General features: G+C 36.2%; 1 long non-coding RNA gene across 1 annotated transcript in view; it reads left to right on the forward strand.

Annotated features, from left to right (window-relative positions):
- The window catches only part of LOC135735648 (uncharacterized), a 32,546-nt gene extending 10,723 nt beyond the window's left edge, over window positions 1-21,823 (forward strand). Inside the window, exon 3 of the long non-coding RNA XR_010527672.1 lies at window positions 21,630-21,823. This is a non-coding gene — a long non-coding RNA (uncharacterized lncRNA). The remainder of the gene's footprint in view (window positions 1-21,629) is intronic.

Below are 21,823 nucleotides of genomic sequence, written 5' to 3' on the forward strand. Positions count from 1 at the left end.
TACAATAAGAAGTCTGGTGTGTCTGCAGTCGTGAGGGAAATGTCAACCACAGACACTGAGACAGAGAGAGACGGCAGAATAAACATTACAGCTGTGAAGAAAGGCAGCGTCTGTGAGCGAAGCAATGAGAAACTGAATGTACAAGAGACAACGACCGTGGCTTTCATTGAGTTCTCACAGTTCACAAAATAACTTAAAGCAACAGTTCACCCAGATAAACCCAGATAAACTCACTCTTATGTCATTTTAAAGGATGGTATTTCATGCATTCTGACTTATTTATAAATGTTTAAGAGTTGAATTTCTCATGCTAAACATTGGCAAATGTTTAAAAAAGCAGTTGGACGTGCAGAGTAGCCAAACACACTCCTCTTCCCTAAAAGTTTCGGAATTTTTTCCGACTTCTAAATCTGTTGCGTAACAGAGCCGTGTGTCAATGGCCCTGTCCCAAAAGTCATACTTCGGACTTGTGGACTTCCTTAGAGTCCACACTTTGATGACATCATGTAGTGCAGACCTTAGGGACCCTTGACGCGAGTCCAAGAGGACACACCGGAGTCGTATTTTGGGACAGACTCGAGCGTCACACTGGAAATAGGAAGAGAAGTTGCCCATCAATGTGAATTGATCTGATTGGTCTGATTGCTCTTTCACAAGGACTTCTGGGTTAGTACACTTTGGAGCTTAAAAATGACAGATGGGACACCCTATGGACTCGTAGACTAAGCGAGCATGCGCAATTTAAGGCCACAAGACCGAAAGTCCACATAAAGTGTGGCATTTGGGACAAGGCCTTTGTTTAGCGCTGGATTTCGTTGAAATGGGGTGGTCCCAACCGTGTCATGACTCGCAGGCGGTACGTAAAACTGCATCAATGTCTGTGTTTTCTTTGCAATCGGCATGTAAGTGCATATGATGTAAACGTTATGAAGTGAATCACACGTTATCCAGAGATAGTGAGATAATGTTTTGTGTGTGTTGCTTGCTCGTGACTCGCTCCTTGCACAGTACACCTCGAGGGGGTCATGTTTTCCGGAAACGATCGGTGGAGCTGATCTGTCTTTTATAAATCTGATAAAACTAAACACTCTTTGGAGATATGAAGGATGTAATACTACCCTATGGGTACTCAAGATCAAACATGATATGAGCAGAAACAGCGTGTGTTATAGGAGCTTTAAAGCCGTATGACTTACTATCTTCTGTCGTTATTCTTACATCTGTTTGATGAACAGACCAAAAATGATCCTTTACTGAAAGTCTTGTACAATATAATGCTATTTAATGTAACAAACTCAAGCTGAGGACACACCTATGGACTTTTTTGCTTAAACGTTTAAAGACTGGACAAAACACACTTAAGGATTGTTTCTTGTAACTGGAGCAGATTTTATTCTTTGACAGTCAGAAATAAGCGCAAACTTAAAGGATTACTCCACTTTCATAAAAAATTCTTTATAATTTACTCACCCATGTCATCCAAGATGTCTTTCTTTGTTTGGTCGAAAATAAAAAAATGTTTAAGAAAAAACATTACAGGTTTTTCTCCATATAGTGGACCTCAACAGTTTACAGCTTCAATGCAGCTTCAAGGGCGATTCCAACCGAGGTATATGGGTCTTAACTAGCAAAACCATAGTAATTTTTGCCAAAAACTTTCTTTTAAACCACAACTTCTCATCTTGCACTAGCCGTGTGACATGCCAGTGCGACCCTACATGTTACGTAATCACGCCGAAAGGTCACGTGTTAAATATGTGAAACCTGCAGACCATCTCAAACAATAAACTGACACAAAGACATTAATTAGTATCATTGCACATACAACAACGCCTGAATGCTCCTCTTTCTCCAACACTGGAGCGGTAGTTTTGCGTGACCTTTTTACGTGATTACGTAATATGCAATGTCACACTCGCACGTCACAAGGCTAATGCAAGATGAGAAGTTGTGGTTTAAAAGTAACATTTTGGGGGGGGGGGGGCAAAATGATGATGGTTTCTCTAGATAAGACCCTTATGCCTCGGTTGGGATTGTTTAGAGCCCTGTGAAGCTCCGTTAACACTGTAAACTGTTTCTGTCTGTGTGCCCTTTCCTGTGACATCATTAATCGCCAATGCCAGTCGCAAATATTAAACATAAAAATCCTTAGGTGTGTCCCCAGCTTCACTTAATCTATATTTATAGCCTGTGATATTTATAGTTTTTACTAATCTCTATTTTCACATAACTCCATGTTTCCATCACTGTCATATGTCAATAATGCAACACTGTCCTGCCAACTAAAACAGGCAAAAAGTGATGATACAGCATTTCTACACTGCATAAAAATATATTACTATTTTTGTACAAATCAAGTGTGTTCATGCTTGTATGTGCATACTTAATTTATCTTACCCAACTAGCAGATCTTTTTAGCATAAATTCACCGGATTTTCATGCTTTTTTACAGAGAACAAAAGCCAATTCATTTGACTTATCTGCATTGAAGTTTTTTTAAAAATATTTATTAAAGACAAAATCAATTTCTGCTTTAGTATGTTAAAAAACCTTTATGCTGGCCAGCATTACATAAGTCTGAGTAAATGATGACATGGTTGTACTATCCTTTTTAAGAAGCTGATTTTTAAGGCACCTGTAATCATTTTCCCCTCACACTGTGTGTCTCTGCTGGGAATTGTTAGGGAACCGAGACCTCAAGGGATCTTAAAGCCCTCGCGCTGTTGTGGAGCCTCCAGAGAACTAAATCAGTCCAGCGTCTCCCTCACATAAGGGCTATTGTGTGTGTGAGACTCACTGCATGTGAGAGATCATTGTTCTCTATCAGAGAGAGAGAGAGAGAGAGTAGCTTTACCTAACAGAGCCACTGTTCAGAGATTTTTGTCTCTAGGGTTCAGGTTACGAGACGTCAACCCCCCGCCCATTTTGTCCCTGAACAGAATTTTCCACTCGTGTTTTCCAGGGAAGACACCTACATTCATCCGTTGTGTTCCTCAGCCCTACTCGACTCATACAGACATCTTTTGAGACGTTGTCTTCCACACAGACTAACATAATCACCAAAGACTTTAATCTACAATGATTAAACGTCTATTAAAAAACAAAATAAGAAAAAAATCTAAATTTACCTTAAAACATACAAAGTTTTGTCATTACAATAAAATACGCAAGGAATAATTGACGAAGGGCCGTTGAATTATTCGAAAACAATGCATACTCAAGTGTGCATTATCTTCAAACAATTTAAAGGACCACGGTTACCACAGACATTGCTCTGGTGCTTATTTTTTCAGACATTTGACAGGTTACGCCAGGCATACACTGCGATTTCAGCAAAGTTATGGTTAAACGCCAACTCACATTGTACGAGTAAATCGAAGGCGAAGTAAAGCCCAAGCTCACGAACTGTGTGCTCACACTATACGGTTAGATGCATGCGACTTGACTGCTCACCCAGCACGTCTGAAATAAACACGCGAGACACTCGAACCCAGGTGTGTGGCTGTGCTTGTTTAAAAAAAACATGCCTGAGTGGGGCCGAGTGTATGTTATATATGTGTGTAGTATTTACACATTGTAGGCAGTTTGTATGTGTTTACCAAAATAAATTATCCTGAAATAATCCCTGACTGCATAAAAGCAAAGTATGTGTCGATATACACAGTGGATGTACAGCATCAAACATACAAAAGAAGAAAAGCGAGCAAGCGCGCAGGTGCAGTGAGACCAAAAACAGTTTAGGTCAATCGGTTCATATTCTGCTTCAACTATGCAAAGCCTTCACAAAGAGCGACCAAAATTTCAGACAGGTCAGAAATTCATACCACCGTCTAAGTAAAGGTCAGGAAAGGTTAAGCACGGTGCACACCAAGGCATTTGCCATGGCGGCCGGCGTATATTTTCAATTGTTTCCTATAGACGGTTTCATTGTTGCGGTTGCCGTTACGCGTCTGGTCCGAACTTTACTTCCGTTTCTGTTTGTTTAATGCTCTGACTAGTTGCTTTACTGAACTCTTGAACAAATACCTCGTTGAAAATGTGGTTTATTTTGCTTGTTAGATAAATAAACTACTTTTAAAGGACTTTGTTGTTATTTATTCTTAGCGTAGTTTACCGGAATTTACGTGTGGACCACGAAAGCCACTTGTTTATGTTGTTGCTGCTGAAACCGTCTATAGAAGCGTGCCGCTGTTCGTAAGGTTTCTATGCCCTTAGCGCCAATAGTTGAAAAATATATAGCTTAGCTTGTCAATGTCACTTCTCACTCGGCCATCCAATCACAGAGGGGCGGGATAAACATCACAACAACCAACAGGTACATCATTTAACGACTGATAAACAAAGCAGAAGTATCCTAGCAACCAAAGTGCGAAACAAAAAAAAGCTGGCCCTTAATTGCCTCTGGTTTCCCCCTGTACACGACATGCAATGAAGTTGAAATTTGGCTTGACTCAAAAAAGTCGCAGGTCTCAGAAATCAAATTCGGACGGTAAATCACAGTTTATGCAATACATACCCGTAAAACATTTCTCAGAAGCACCGAAGTCATGGATTTGATTCCCCAAGTACACATACTGATCTAATATACAGTACCTTGAGTATACTTTAAGTTGCGTTGGATAAAAGTGTCTGCTGTATACTAGAGAAATGTAAATGTAAGATGATGTTAATGATTTCCATTTAATATTTTTATTCTTCATTCTTTCAGTTATTAAGCTTAAATGTTTGAAGTTGACCTGGCCAATTCATGCTTTGATCCTAAACTGTGATCAGTTGTGCCCTCATGTCGTCTTTGCTTTCCTATAAACAGCCAGAAAGCTGGACAGTGAAAGTAAAGACACAAAAGGAATGGCGTTGACACAACAAACACAGTATTTCACATTGCCGTGACCAAAGCCACGGTATTTCTGCCAATTTATTTGTTCAGAATCGGATATTCCTGTTAGTATTTGGTTTTTATATGTTTAAGCACTAAAACGGGTCGCACAGTGGGATAATGTGGGTCGCGCAAAGTCCATACGCAAGTATAACCATCAGTTATTTTGTTACTGCAATTAAATATGCATTTTATTTATAAAATAACAAGAGGGATAAAAACTGCTCAAATATAAACGAGAAAAATGTTTTAATCATATTTACATTAAAAAATATGTTTTGTTGGGTCCCTGTATAGTTATATCTATCTTAGTGGGTTGCAGAATGAAAAGTTTGGTAAGCTCTGGACTAAAACATCACATCTCTTCTCCAGATAATGAAAGATGCACAGTGGTGCCAACCACATCTGCTCATTACTGTAAAATAGTTGGCCAAGACTACAAAACATATAATCGTATTAATACTTTTCTTTATAAGAGTTGTGTGTGAAGATCCAAACCCATGAAATGTTCATGAAACACATTAAACGGAAACAGGTACATCGGTAACAAACAAGTCCATAAAATCTTTCCAGGTTTCTGTACATCAGCGTCTCCTGCATGGAAACTCACACAAGAATCCAATATCTGCTGTACAAATTAGAAATCACCAAAACTACATCCCTGATCCAGTCTTAAGGCCAAGATGAATTCAGACATGAATGGAAAATATTTTAGCCAAAGGATTATGATGTGTTGGTGGAAAAACAATGGCATGTCGAGCAGGAGAACAGAGCTTCTGGCCAGCTGTCAGCTTAAATAATGTGAGGTCATCCAAGAATAAAACAAGATCATGCCTACAACAATCCCAGTGTATGGACTTCGTTTTTCCAAGATTCGCTTTATTTAGAGCAGAACTTTATCTTCATAAATTCTTGATATCCATAACAGCCCAGCAAATTCTTGATGGCTTTTCAGATGAATCAAACTAAATTGAAGCTCAAATAAGAAAAAAACCCCATGGTGCTTCAGTTCTGATAAGACAACAAATGATACAGACTTATAAGAGAAAATCTGTTATAACAAAAGACAGTTAACAGTTATATGTTATTATGTTTTTTTGATGTCTGTCTTTATACTTTAGCTAACGTTTGTGCGGCACTTAATCTGCTGTTTTTCTCAAACCTTCAACAGTTTTGCCCTCAGGACATTTTTGCTTTCCCAAAAACAGCACGGGAGGGCTGGGAAACACAAATGTATAAACACAAAACAGAGTGAAAGTAAAGATTAGTGCAGGTCACACCATCACAACAGACACAACAAACAGTTTACATGAAAATCACTCGACTGAATCCTGTGTGAAACAAAACCTCAGTTCTTCATGTGGGCTTCATCAGGGTTCACTGTTAATATGATATACATTCATATCAGCCCTAATATTTATCACTGCTGTAAGTTATAGTATCATAATATGACTTAATATTACCAACGTGATCTTATGAGAATATGTGTCTGTATTTTTACGTGAAGTGTGGTTGTACCACACATACATTTACTTACGTTTAAAACACACTGAAACGTATAATATCAACATGTTGACAGGACTAATACATTAACTATTTACGTATTAACAGCTTTACAGATTTGTACCTTTTCATACATATTAATATCGCGGGCATTGGCGTTTCTTACTCATATTAATGACATGTTTTCAGTCATATTTACTAGCTTATTTATTTAAAACAGTTTGCTCATTTAATGAAATGTTCATGACTTTCAGAGACGTACACAATATTAAACAAGACTACTCTTTAAAACAGTAAAAAAATAACATTTCTGTCATCATTTAACCGTTTTGTAATATTAAGTTTGTTTCCCACGACACACAAAATACGTTTTCTCTTATGCAACATTAATTACACCAAAACACAACATAAATTCACAAAAGATGTTCATTTTATTCATTCGCTGTAATCCACATCTTTAAAATGTATACGATTGTGAGGAACAGATCCAAATTCAGCTCTTTATTCAGCGATCTTGAGCCCAGATCTCATCAGAGACCATAAACATTCGTTATGAATTTGAATTCAGATATTGCACTTCAAGAAGCTTTACGGCACTGATATCAAATGCTCATTGGCTCTTGCTTGTTATGTCACAGATTCGCAATATTTCCGTCTTTCAGTCGATGTACCTTTGAAATTTGAAATGCATGCCTTGACAAAGAGAAGCTGGATTAACGTTCTGGTGGATTAATAACTTTAATATTTCTCTGTACTTCATAAACTCCAGAGAGGACCACGACTGCAGCACATCATCATTTTAAATACTTTTGGTACTGAGCTTAATATTTTGCAATAAATAAGTTATTGTGATCACACTTTTCTGTCTGTTATGCTTTTAATTTCTAACAGTATATGATTTTAATAAACTCTTTTGTTAGGTTTAGTGGTAGAACAGATGAGAGCTCTTTAATACCTCAATTGTTTCTCCTATGTTGGAAATGAGATTATGGTGAGCAAATATTCACGTCTCATAAATCATACGTCTCCACAAGAGATCTCAACAATGATGGATAAGTCATTTTACTAGTCAAACATTCCTCATCTCATTAAACTAGACTATTGTATTTCTACTAAATGAATGCTTTATACTCTTACTGTATGTATCTCTTTTTAAGGAAATTTAAGGAAACCATGGAGACAAAGAAACTCCCTTTCCTGTAAATATGCCATATTGTTCATGGTTCAACCTAAATGCTTGGTATAACCAAATATAACAAGATTGAGCACTGCTATAAGAGGAAAATGCAATGCTCAATTTGGCTGCACTGGCGACAGAAGACCCGCCTTCCAGTTAAAAAGAACCAATCATCAACTGATAAAGACTGGGGGAGGAGCTCTGTACAAAGACACATGAGGTGCACATGCTCAGTACCTGAAACAATCTCGAAAGAAGGTGTTGGTCAGAAATATGTTGTTAAATCTTTTCCCTATTCAAGGAAATTGGACTTTAGTCTTTCAAGACTGAAATAATTCCAGGAGGCATCACAAATATGGCCGCCAAAGGGACTTTGGTTTAAATGAACCTAAGCTGGATGCTTGGGTCAAATATGGACATTTGGGTTTGTTAATATTTTACCCAACCATTGGTTAAAACAATTCAGCATCTCTTACAGCGAGACCAGAGGCATGTCTCTTAAAATGACAGCAATAAAGTCTGACCACTTTGTTTATTTTACTGGACAAGGCATTCCTGCCTTACAAACTATTCATTTTTGAACAAAAATAGACCTGGCACCCGTGAGACATTGCATAAAGATTATCCACCATTCCAAGTGTTTCAAGGAAATATATATGTGTGTGGTTGTGGTCTCACTACAGAAACAAACCAAGTTAAATCAGTTGATTATACAAAAGCACTGGACACAGGACTTTGTGTAATAGTTACTGGAATCTGCATGAGGTGGGTTGGGATTTTCACCCTCAGGCATGAAGTTACTGAATGACCTGCTGGGAAAAACACTGAATGTGTGTGCGCGCGTATCACTGACTGTGAGTGCCCACAAGTTTATGACATCACACGAGCTTCAAACATGCTGAGACAAAGCAAAGTCAATTTACTTGTAGTGAACAAATAAACCGGCAAAAACTAAGACGTCTGAACTTAAACAAAAGATCAAACGTGTGAAGACTTGACATCTGAAAGTAGTATTATAATCGATGTTTCTTCTGAGAGAAAACGCCCAAACATGAAGTTTGTTTAAGTAAAACTTAGAGATCTCAAAATGAACTTGAACAAACATCACATTAATCCTATTCACATTATTTTATAATCCCATACATCACCATGTATTGCCTCATTTGTATCTTATGAGCAGTTTTAGGAGAAACATCTGAGAGTGAATCGATGCTACATTGAAACCTAAATGAGATAAGCAACCTAAAACCGTTCCCTGGGAGTTAGTGAACATAAACAGTAACATTAGGAACATAACATCCCCAGGTGTCTCTCCCAAGTACATCAAGCACGTGACATTGATTCGCTACTTTGCCTCTGTGAGCTGAAAGAATCCAACAGTACGGAGCGAGGAACGCTGAGGCCGAGGACACGATGAGAAGTGGAAAAGTTTAGCCAGACAACAAGGAGGAGGTCGCAAAATTCACAGCGGCACACCCACTGTCCTTGGCTCTCGGCTCTTGATCCGGCCGTCCCCGTAGAGGTCATTTTCTAAACAAGAGGTTTGTTTGTACACCTCAACGCTCATCACGTTCACATTGCTTTCATTTGAGGGTTAATATAATCATGTGGTGATTTGACAGAAGGGTGAGCTGTCATTGTACAATGTCATTTCCAAATGGCAAGTCACGTATTAACACGAGCTTTCAGAAGATAATCCCTGACACATACCGGGACATTTACTCACCCCTGAACAGATGGCAGCCTTATTAACATGCATTTATAACATGGAAAAGTGTCATTATAATACAACATTGACTCTTATACCTGAGAGAGACACTTAAAAAAGAAGACAGGTACTGTGGCACCATAACGGCAGCTGAATACTAACGAACCGGAAGATTCAAACCAATTGATTACTAGACTAAACCTCTACCTTCACAGATCTTAATAGTAAAACAATATTTGCAGCCCTTATATTGAACCTCCATAATGTGCATTACATGGTTTTTATTAACATGCATGTTGCTATTCCATAGGATTTCATAAGTCACAAATAAAAAATCTAGATGAATGCTTTACAAGCAAACATACATGCCAATCACCAAGGGGGGCATTAGGGGGCACTTCCCCCCCCAGATCCCCAGATGACACAACGTGCCCCCAATCGTATAATAATAATAATTCATTTTATTTATGGGCACCTTTCATGACACTCAAGGACACCTTACAATAAATAATAATGGTCAAAGTTATTATTTAAGATTATTATGTGACGTGCTTTAAAGCTATACAGCATTATGTGAGGCAGGACTTTATTTTATGTATCGACAATTGATTGGTTAATAAAAAGTAGGCGGTTTTGTTAACCCCTTAACTCATTGGTGTCAATTTTTAAATTTCATCACTGTTTTGCGAAAACTTTAATGTAGTGCAGGTAATTTCTAAAATGTCACGGCCCACATGTGGGCCCAATTTATTTCGACATTTATAACACTTAAACGCCATTATTATAAACAGTTTGTTACTGAAACTGCCCATATTGACTGATAATCCCTATTCTTATATGATGGATTATGGTATATTTTAACACAATTCAGCAAGCATTGTGCTGTTGTGTTAATATTACTAATACTGTATGATTCAATGGCATCCTCTGGTTTTACTCTTCAGTGCTTCATTCATGACAGAAGTGATGTGCAGTAAAACCGATGCAAACAGATTAATCTCTGCCTAAAATCCTCCAGGCTGACTGAATCCTGCAGAGAGACTCAAGATATGATGTCTTAAAATAGACATAAATGAATGAAAAGAGGGGGGTGGTGATTGCAAAATGAAGAGATAGATAGAAAGAAGGGTGTGAAGGAATCTGATGACATATATACACATACAAGTATTATATTTGAGCTATACAGAAGCACAATTATTATTATTATTATACACAGCAGCATATACAGCATTAGTGTCATGTACATTAACATGCGAACATTCAAAAATGATCAGGAGTTATTATTAAAGTCTCAAATGTTTCGCCTGCAGTGTCTCGAAGTCACCAGGAGTTTGATTGACGGGTGACCTGGCCAATCAGAACATTAATATGATGTGCAAATCACACCAAAGATTGCCCGTCGGCTATAGCTTCGAACTTTATTTAGTTTACTTCATTCTGAGTAACCTAAAATTATACTTCAGATGCATATTCCTTTTGTCTGAAATTAACTCAATAATAAATGTTTATTTTACGATAATGCAGTCAGAGTGCTTTGACTGACGTCAGACATAGCAAGAAGGGGGCGGGGTCTTTGCGAAAGGTCAAAAGTTAAGGTACAGCACAGTAAGACTGTAGAGGACTGTAGAGTAATGGACCAATCAGATCATTGGGTTCAAATCAATTTAAGTTCTTGTTGAGATCTTGGCAAATCTAGTTTGAGATATTGTGGTGGTATATATGAGGTGCAGTGTGTAAATTTTAGCGGCATCTAGTGGTGAGGTTGCAAATTGCAACCAACAGCTGAGTTCACAACTCACCCCTTGCTTTTGAAACGCATAGAGAAGCCGACACAGTAGAAACATGTCATCGTTGGAGACAACGTGATGAAAAGTTTGTCCGTTAAGAGCTTCTATAGAAACATGGCGGCACAAAATTGCGACTTCTCGGTGTAGATAAAAATGTCTCATTCTAAGGTTATAAAAACATAACGATTCGTTATGAAAGGTCTTTATACACCCCTGATAATAGAGCTTTGTATATTATTTTGCATTTCTGTCAAGAGATCCTTCTAAAGTTACACACTGCACCTTTAAGCTCTTGCAGTGACATGCGTTCTCACGATAAACGTCTGATAAAGTTTCCAGTCTCCATTCATATTAAATTTATGCATTTTGTTGAAGCTTTTATCCAAGCGACTTAAAGTGTGTTTAATTTAAAATTTTCTTGTAATGAGTACATACGTGTTCCCTGGGATTGAACCCATGACCTTTGTGTTGCTTACGCAATGCTAGTCTACCATGTCAGAGAAAATGATCAAAAATGGTCCCAAGCTGAATCTGGGGCAGTTCCACTTTAAAGGTCCTAATATACCATTGAGGTACAGATATACATTTACATACAAACATGAACTCTTCAGATGCAAAGATGAGAGCAAGATGAGACCATTTTTTCTGAATGTATACCTACTGAGCTACATTAACACCGATTGCCACATTTAAATCCCTTTCTGCATTTTACAGCTGTCACAGATGCAGATAATGTATGACGCACATGTGGATCAAATATTTTTGCACTGTGATTTTCATCCACGTGATTGCTCTTCATGCAAGAGGTGGAGTGGACAGCCGTGCGGATCACCCAACACTAAGCCGAAGTTTCGAGCGCAAGCATCCAGACACGACTGCCCTCTGTTCACCAAACCCTCTTGACAACCTGCTGTTGCTAGGCAACCAGCATGCATGCCAGAGAGCACGCTTTAAAGATTATAGCCCGCAATCCATGAGGCTCAAACATCTTTTCAATTACACTGCGACACAAGGTCTGCAATCAGAACATTGTTTTCCTTGAGAGCACCGTGACAGTAAAGAGCAGCGTGCAAACAGAAAGTTTACATTCAACTTCACCACGTCACATTCCCAACACATTAACGTTCGTAGATTAGATCCGCATGGAAGGTTTTTCCATTCATGCAGAAAACATGGGTTAGTGGACACAGGGTAAATCCAACCTCTAATAACGTCTGTGGATCATTTAACACGCTCCAAATCATTATTGCATTATGGGGTTTTCATTAACATGCATGCTTACCTGAGGCTATACTATTCAAGGGACTTCATTAGTCTCAAATAAAAATATAGGCTATTTAAAAAAAAAATGTTTTCAAGCAAACACATTTGATACTGAATAAAACAAGAAGTCTTAATAATAAAAATTTTATTTTTTAATAACATGCCAGTGATGCATGCCAAAGGCTATCAAGAAAGTTGCGTCACTGCGCGCCATATTTGCAACTCCTCCAGTCTTGCTTAAGCTAAAACAAGACTTGTCAGATAGTGTGCATGCTCAAAGTCCCTACACCAGACCAGAGGATGACGCTTCTTGTTAATATTAAATATCTTGATTCATGCACATGCATGCAAAAGTAATGCTTGATAAGGCACCTTTACCAAACTTAAACATGGTTTTACTACAAAAAAATATATATAATAATAAATAGCGGTATAAAACTTTGGTGGGTAGAAAAGCCCACTTTAAAAAATCTCTATGATATTTCTCTAATTTGGCTCAGTGTGAGATGATTTTATAAGTTTAATAACGTTGGTTGTGTTTACACACCGTAAGGAAGAGCAACAGTAATATTTGCCCTGAAAGTCGGCAGTAAATTGTGGAAGTTTTTCTTCTCTTCTTGCTTTAAATAGACGCATGTTAGTCTCGCTCTCATAGACGTCTGTTCCTTAATGTTTGTTTCTTCTCTTGGGATTAAACTCTCTGTTCAGTGCAGCTGTCCTACAGCTGTCATTACTGTATATTTATATCTGTAAAGATAACATGAAAAACACTAGAGACAACTTCAATCAAACACGTTTGTTTAACTTTGACTTTGTGTACGTCAGTGGTTGAATCATTTGTGTTACTGGATCGAGAACCTCGTTTTAAATTTCTTCCTTGTATCTGACAAATACATTTCAGTCTTATAACAAGCTGGCGTGTTGAATCAGATGTTTACTGAAGAGCACAAAGTCAATATGTTGATGTACTTTTAAAAGTAAAGTCACCTCCAGAAATACAAGTCCAAGAAAATAAAGATTTGAATGACTGATACTGATGAATGTCCTTTTATTTGTTTAATTGCCAAGTAGCTTATTCTCATGATCTCATTATCGAAAAACCTCTCTGCTTTATGTGAAGGTTTATTTTGCGATAGTAACCGTCTAAAGGTCCATTATCTCAAACCTCACAGCTGTATATGAGATAACTGCTGAATATTTGGAGAACGGATTGATTTTGGTCTATTATAAAAGTTTTTGAAACACAACTGTCAGTCTGATTTTTAAGGTCAAATACGTGATGTCTGAGAAACAGCCACCAGTTTAATGAGGTCAGATAGTACAGACGATCTGTCAATCAAGATGATGGCAGTTCTTGGTATCATTAATATGTCCTGCAAGCCTAAAACTGCCTCCTTTCCGTTATGAAACCACTTATTTTTTTATAAAAAAACGAATGATACTGACGTCAGACAGAAAAGGATTGTTTATTTTTTAATGAATGTAGTGTCATATCAGCACTGAACTACTGTTGTTTAACAAAGTTTTAATGTCCATCCATATTTCTTTTTAAAGATACAAACAGAAAATACAGGAAATATGTACACAAAATTATAAACAAAACAATTTTCAGAACTAAATGTCTTCTTCAAGCATCAGTCAGTATTTAGTGTGACCTCTCTTGGCACGAAAAACATCTCCTGAGGAGACTGAAGTCTTGAAGTCATTCGATTAGAAATTATGATTTAATTTTATTTATGTTTAAGAGATCCTGCAGTTTCCTGCTATTGCTCAAGTGGAAGAGGAGTTTACCTTAAATACTTGACACTTCAGCTTATACTTTTATACTGTTTTTAATACTACATACACATTTCTTGTATTTTCTGATTGTATTCTAATAAAGAGACTGAAAAAATATTTATATATGATCACTATACAATTGCATAAACAACAAATCTAATGGTAGCATGGTGGCCGACTTTTGCACAATACTGTATGTGCCTATACGGTTCAGCAAACTGTAAGTAACATATTTAATTAAAATACTATTTAATAACCGGTAATGACTGGTTTTTTGAATTACTTTTAAAAGTAATGCATTACAATATTAATTTACTTCCCAAAAAAAGTAACTAATTGCGTTACTTAGTTACTTTTCATGGAAAGTAATGCTTATGTTACTTTTTAGTTACTTTTGCGTTACTTTTTGCTTGATCTCTTTCAGGCCTTGCAGGTGTTTTTTATGGCTGTATAGTTCTGCATTTAGAAATTGAATATTTCACACAAAAGTGTCGAGCTTCGGCCTGCCATCTCAGTTTCTGACTCAAACTGTTTCCACACAGGCGTGTACGCATAATGTCACTACGTTTAGTTAAATTCAGTACATATTTTTTTTATCGAATTAATTAAACTAAAAAAGTAACTTGCATAATTTTTTTTGAAAGTAACTCAAATATTAATGTGTACATTTAAAAAGTAATGCGTTACTTAACTTGTTACTTCATAAAAGTAATATTATTACGCAACGCACGTTACTTGTAATGCATTACCCCCAACACTGGCGGTTGTTGTGCTTGTTTGGGTGCCTGCGACATGAATTAAAAACACAATGCCCTTAAAAAGACTGTTTGAGAAGCTGTATCTGTATGAAACTGTGTAGTAGCCGCAGCATGTAGGCTGTCAGTCATAGAAGTGGGCGGGACATCGAGCCAGGCGGAACGCTCTTAAAGGGAAAGCACACAGAGGATAAATAACAGGGTCATAAATTATTTTATTTTAATGTTTTGTTTGGCAGAAAACATGAGTAATGTTATAAGTAGGCCTACACCCCAGGGAACATAATAATATATATATATATATATAAAAAACACGTCACGGCCCATTTAACACACAATGTGAAAAGATTACACACTGTTCTCTTCTTACAACCTCAAGCTTTTCTCTATGAGTTTCTGTGTCACGTAAATAAAGAGACATAATCACAGTTTTTGCAGTTTTAACTGCGTCTTCATTTTGAACTACTCTCACTGTTTTGACATCAGTAAACCGATGAACCCTAAGAAACATGACAACTACTTTTCACCCTAAAACAAAATAATAATAATGCTAGACTAAAAAAAGATTATCATTGGGTACATTTCCAGATTAAAGCTACAGATGGATTACAGTATTCAGACTTTGATGGAACGCTGCTCTAATTTGGTTTAATTGCTAAATTGAACTTAAAGGTGAAATATGACATGAATGTTTTTAAAAGGGTTCACCATCATGCAGTGATTTTACCCTCGAGTTACACCAGAAAAGAGTAATCTCTGCGTTACGTCTCTAAGGGATTACATAACACAAACATGTTTTAAATCTGAGCATCTGTATGTCAAATACACTACTGATGCATTCTCATGAAACTTTAATGATCAGCAAGTGATTCATGTGAAGCTTGTTCCTAGAAATATCTTTTCATCAAAAAGATCAAACGAAAATAAATGTTTGACAAAATTTTTTAGACCATTCAAAAAAGTGAGATGTGCATTATAACATTTTCCCAGGTGCACTGTAAAAAAATTCTGTAGAAATTGCAGCTGGGTTGGTAACTTACCGTAGATTTAAATTTATGTTTTTACTGGCAACATTTTGTTCAAAGTTAAATGAACATTAAACATTTACAAGTCTTTGTCTTTACAGTGTAAAACTAAAAAAACAGCATCAAGCAAAACATTCTGGGAAACAAAATCTGAAGCAAAAAAACAGAAAAGGTTGATGATGATTTCTGGTTCCCAGAATGCTTTGCATGAGGCTGTTATTGTATATTTTTATTCTGTAAAGATAAAGACTTGTTAATATTTAAAATTTATTTAACTTTGAACAAACTCTTGCCAGTAAATAACATAAATGTAAATCTACGGTAAATTACCGGCAACCCAGCTGCAATAACTTTGTAATTTCTACGGATTTTTTTTACAGTGTAGATAATTATTGTCAACAATTTTGGAGGCATTATTTAAAAGGAAAATAAAGGTTTCTCTCAACTATATTTGAAATTATTTGTTTTTCTGGTTTAGAAATGTTTTGCATATGGAAGCAAAATCCCAGCAAGCACCTGCCGTCATTTCACTTTAACGTAGTTAGCATATGTATTTTACAAGATGGCTAATTTGTACGACCACATTTGTATGTTTTTGTACGATTTGCTGTCCCTGTGACGTTAGGGTTAGGGGTGGGGTTTCAATATATATATTTTTATAATAATACGTTTTTGTTCAATTCACTTCGTACAAATGTACAGGAATTAGCTAACTTATAAAATACATATGAATTCCTGTGAGATCAGGCTGGTTTCACTCTTCTATTAACTCTTTCCCCGCCATTGATGATTTGTCTCGTCAATTAAGAGAAAACATTTCCCTGCCAATGATGCTTTCCTGATGAGTCTTTATGGTAATCTGTAATTCGGCTATTATTCAGTAGATGGTGCTCTTACCAAATTTATAAAAAACTGAAGCAAAAACTAATTTAATTAGTTACCATGTATGTATTGATATTCATTCTGAATCAAAATTTCCCTTCCAAAAATGCAATTATTTCAGCTTTTTGCTAAAAATTTTGTATTTTTGAAGAAGCCTACCCATATTTTAAGAGGTTATAAAAAGAGAACATATGAAAAAAAAAAATTCCCGTTTCGTTTGTTTGAAAGCAGAGGGTCTGTTTTTCATTTGATATATTTGTATGTTTATATATTTAAAGAAGAACATTTTCCTGGAAGGCATTTTGTCAAACTTTTGTGAAAATCACAAAGGATGCTGCCGGGCAACTTTTAAAAAAAGGCTGGCGGGGAATGAGTTAAGAAGTGTTGATCATAAGGAGTGATATTTTGAAGGAACAGTCTGAATACATCATCTTTTTCTTTTTATCTTCATTAGAATGATCACCAGCAGACTTTCTTTTAATGAGAATTATTATATAACACATAATCTGACAAACAAAAGTACAGTTCTTCACCTCTCTGCACGACTCTCTTTCACACAAACACACGCAGATAAACATGTGAAATCTTTATAATTATGATTTAATATTCCACGGAGACTCGATGTAAAATATATTAATCAAGTAGTACTGTATCATGTCATGCCCCTGTCATGAATGTGCACAGAGATCATCTGACCCAACGTTAGAGGATCTATTAAAAGAAGCGCTGTGGTTTATCATTCATCCGATCTGATATTATTTTAACATAGCTTTATCAAAATGATCATCTCAAGCAAATCTCTTTGTGAACAGTTGTCTTGTGCTGTTTTAAAATGCTATCCAGAATAATCCCTTTACCATTCACTATTTTATAAAGTAATCTGAGAAGCTGGTTTTAAATCACAGCATCTTTGAGCATCACATGCTGCTCTTCACAAGAAAGTGTTTCTTACACATGACGACAGTCCTTGGTGTTCTTCAAATGGGGTCAAGATGATGTAGAGACTCTGTATGGGCTTTCTATAGCTGTTAGATTGAAGAATAGAAATACTCTTAGATTCCTATTCATTTATTTATCACACAACTCCAGAATGAAATACAGCTGACATCTGTGTTATAAATTCATGCATGAGATACCAATTATGCAAAATAACACCATTTTTATAGTTACTGTGTAGGGCTGTAAAAAGATTAATCGCATACAAAATAAAGGTTTGTTTTTGCATAATATATGTGTGTGCTTTGTGTAATTATTTTGTATATATATATATATATATTTAGATGCTTCTTAATCCATCAAGACATCCAATAATCATTTAAAAAAATGTTCATCTTTTAAAAGCATTTCAAATGCTTCATTTTATTGAATATTTCATTTTATGTCTCTGTCATTCACTCAAGACATTTTTATTTATCGTGCTGGAAACAGAAGGTCAAGTTGAACATATTTCATGCCTGTTTGCAAATGAAGTAGGTCATGTTGGGTTATTCAATGCATACAGAAGATTCACATTGAGTGCACAATGTTTTCTAGCCTTTTCTGCAGATATAACACTGGCAGTACGTTTGCACGCTACTCTGAACACATACATGAACTGACAGCACTGATAATGAACATTATATATGACGTAAGGTTATATAACACCCGTACTAGCACAGACGGTTTCTCTGCATATTGCATCATAAATCACGTGCAGGGCTTCTCACAGTCCAACCTGTGGAGAAATCATTTATCAAATAAATTATATGCATACCCCAAGTCGAATTAACATTCACACTTAAGCTGTAATTAGCCGCTTGTGGCCTAAAGACAAATTGTCTGAATTGAATTAATTGAGTTTTTAATCATTCGGACACTCCTCGTGCCAAACAGTCAGACACACAGAGATTCAGGATGAGTACAATGAGAAAATGTTTCATAAATCTTTGCTTGTTTATTGGTCGCTGAAGTGAGCATCATGATTTTATCCACCTTAGCAGGTGCATGGCAACACCCTAGCAACCACCTAGAGCATCATAGCAACGAAATTTAAAAATCTTATTCCTGATACAGAGGTAACATTGCTGGAGCAATTTGGTGCTCATTCTGATCATACAGGACGTATGAAACAGCTGCGTGCCATACATCATCAGATTTTGTCTAGATATCTGTTTTGCATGTGACCTCGTGTTTGCTCTTTCTGAGTCTCTGGACGAGATATGGATCAGCTCTGGATGTGTTTGAGAGCTCACACCGCTAGTTAAACCCAAGCAAGTGAACTACACTTGAGTCTAAAGATGTCTGGAGTGGATGAGGGTATTGGTGGGACCGATCTGTCTACACTGACATCAGTTTAAACCTTTTATATTATGACTGTAGTTAATGAAGACAGTTTAATAACATGATTTCTATGTAGCTCATGCAAATTTGATATTAAATATGATAACTTAGCAAATGTAATGAGAAAGGATGAGACTGATTTTATCTATTAAGAATGAATTAGACTATAAAAAAATGATCTCTATATGACAGATATATACATGGATGGGTTGAAAAGTAAGAATGCTTGAATAAAAAAAACCATTAAAATAATTTAAACTTTAACATAATCTTAAATATATAACCCTACCGGTTACAGTAAGCTCAAAAATGTGTGTTATTGCCTGGGCAATGTGTGGAGGTAAGATAAGCAAAGTAGGTCAGAAAAGATGTTGAATTTTTAATGAAGTATCCCTTATTCATTTTTCCCATGAATACCTTTGTTGTTTAAATATTGTAACATCTGGATCAGGCATTGCATGAGTCTCTGTGGTAAGTTTAGCTATAACTAACATTCACACAAGTTAATATTAGTCTTACGGTGCCAGACTGGTTGATGGTGGCGTTATGACCCATTTTGTTTTTGTGAAAATCTAAGACTTAATTTGTCTTTTCCGGCAAGGCCCAGGTGCAGATCAGACATGACCCACAAAGACTGAAACATCAGGAGGGCATCACACCCCCAGAGATCTGTGTGTTAAAACCACACGTGCAAAATCAGTAAAACAACTCAATGACCCACTGGAATTCATCTGATTCCCTTATGACACAAACAAACACACGCACACACATACATGCACACACGCAGGCCTATATAATAATATAATATAACATAATATAATATAATATAATATAATATAATATAATATAGCTTTTTTAGTGTATCATTAAATGTATAGCATAAATAAATGCCTTTAATACATTTTCATAATATAATCCAGGACTTAGAGACACTTTTAAAAGTTTTCTTTGATGCATAATGATAATCTTTCAGATGACTGTCAAAGAAATGTAGATACAATTTGTCACCTCTCTGATGTAAACACAAATGATGTAACAGTGTAACATTACAATCCATATGGCAAAAAATATATTTTTTGAATATATATTTTTAAAAAGGCCAAAAAATACATTTGCTGAAATATATTTTGGAATATGTTTACAAAAATATATTTTTCACCAATATATTTTTTGGCCATTTTTTGTACATTTTGAAATATATTTTAAAAAGAAATATATTTTTAATAATTTAAAATAAATATATTTAGAACTCCAAATTCCAAACCATTTGTTTTTTTTGTGTGTTTATGTTACAAACCTGTAAACATAACAGGTTTGAAAAAGTAAATAAAGAAATACTTCAAAGATACACTTCATAAAAACTTGTATTTAGCAAATTTTTAAAATATTCTCTGAATACATTTCTTGGCATTTTGGCTGTAATTGCTTGCCCTTGAAATACATTTTGACATTTAAACATTTAATTAAATTAAATTATGTATTTAGTGTATATGTAAAACATATTTTTGTCCAGAGAAATGTATTTTCTTGCCGTATAGGAACAGAACAGGAAATCTTGAATTATTAATATAGAGTAATATAGTATAGTAATATAGTAAAACCATGCCAGCGTGGTTTTCACTGGAGGTTTGGAGTATATTATCCAGCATTACATTCACTTCAAAGGCATCATATGAAATACTGGAGCACCTCACCTGCTAAAAGCTCTACAATGTGACACAATCATGACACATTATGTAAACTACCAAAGAGCCTTATTCCTATTACAACGGCCCACATATAGCACATACATCATGAGATCTGTGCTTTGATCATGTGCTCTTAAAGGTGGGGGTGATCGATTACAATCCCACAACACGCACACGTGTGGTATTTTCACATTATGACTTACAACAAACTAAACAGCACGATATGTCCGATATGAGGCATCTTAAAATTGCTGCCCACATTTTGTGACATAATAGGCTACTTTGCTTTAAAAAATAAAAGATGCTTCACAAAGTTTCTATGGCAACACTGTGAAGAACCTTCTAAGCATCTTAATTTTTTGTATTTGAGGCCCCTGCCAGGTAGGAAGTTTACCGAATGTTGAAATAGAGCTTAGAAGTGAGTAGCAAGTTTGCAAATTTGACACGAAAACGCATGTTCCTGTATAGCTCAGTGGTTAGCAGCACAAAAGATCATGGGTTCGAACCCAGAGAACACACATACTGATAAAAATGTATATCTTGGTGCTTTGGATAAAAACATGTGCCAAATGCATAAATATAATGAAAGACAATCTATGAAATGTAGCTCTCCAATCTCCCTTTGCTCACCCTGCTAAACAAAAACATCTCAGCTGAACAAACTGGCAGATGTTGTTTTGCAAAGATTAAAAAAGGCCCCAGTTTCCCAGAATCCAGTGTTATTTTACCCAGCATGCCGAGCGCTTGTATCCCTGTTGAGCGAGGCGGCCTGTGGAGTGAAGGGGACGAGCAAGGTCAGCAAATCGAGATCGCAAGACACCCTGCACTTGTCTTACCTTTCTCACTGTTTCTCTCTCTCTCTTTTAGTGTTTGTTCAGATGGACCTCTTCTCTTCCTCCTACATTCACACCCACCATCAGTCATTAACGCTCCACTTTACGACCGGCGATGCTCAACGCTTCAGGCCATTGATAATCATCTGAACGCATCTGAAATGTCCTCAACTATTTGAAAAATCTGAAATGCAAATTGATAGATCTTCATGTGGGTTGATAATAATC

The sequence above is a fragment of the Paramisgurnus dabryanus genome, chromosome 4 (genome assembly GCF_030506205.2).
Source record: "Paramisgurnus dabryanus chromosome 4, PD_genome_1.1, whole genome shotgun sequence".
NCBI lineage: Eukaryota > Metazoa > Chordata > Actinopteri > Cypriniformes > Cobitidae > Paramisgurnus > Paramisgurnus dabryanus.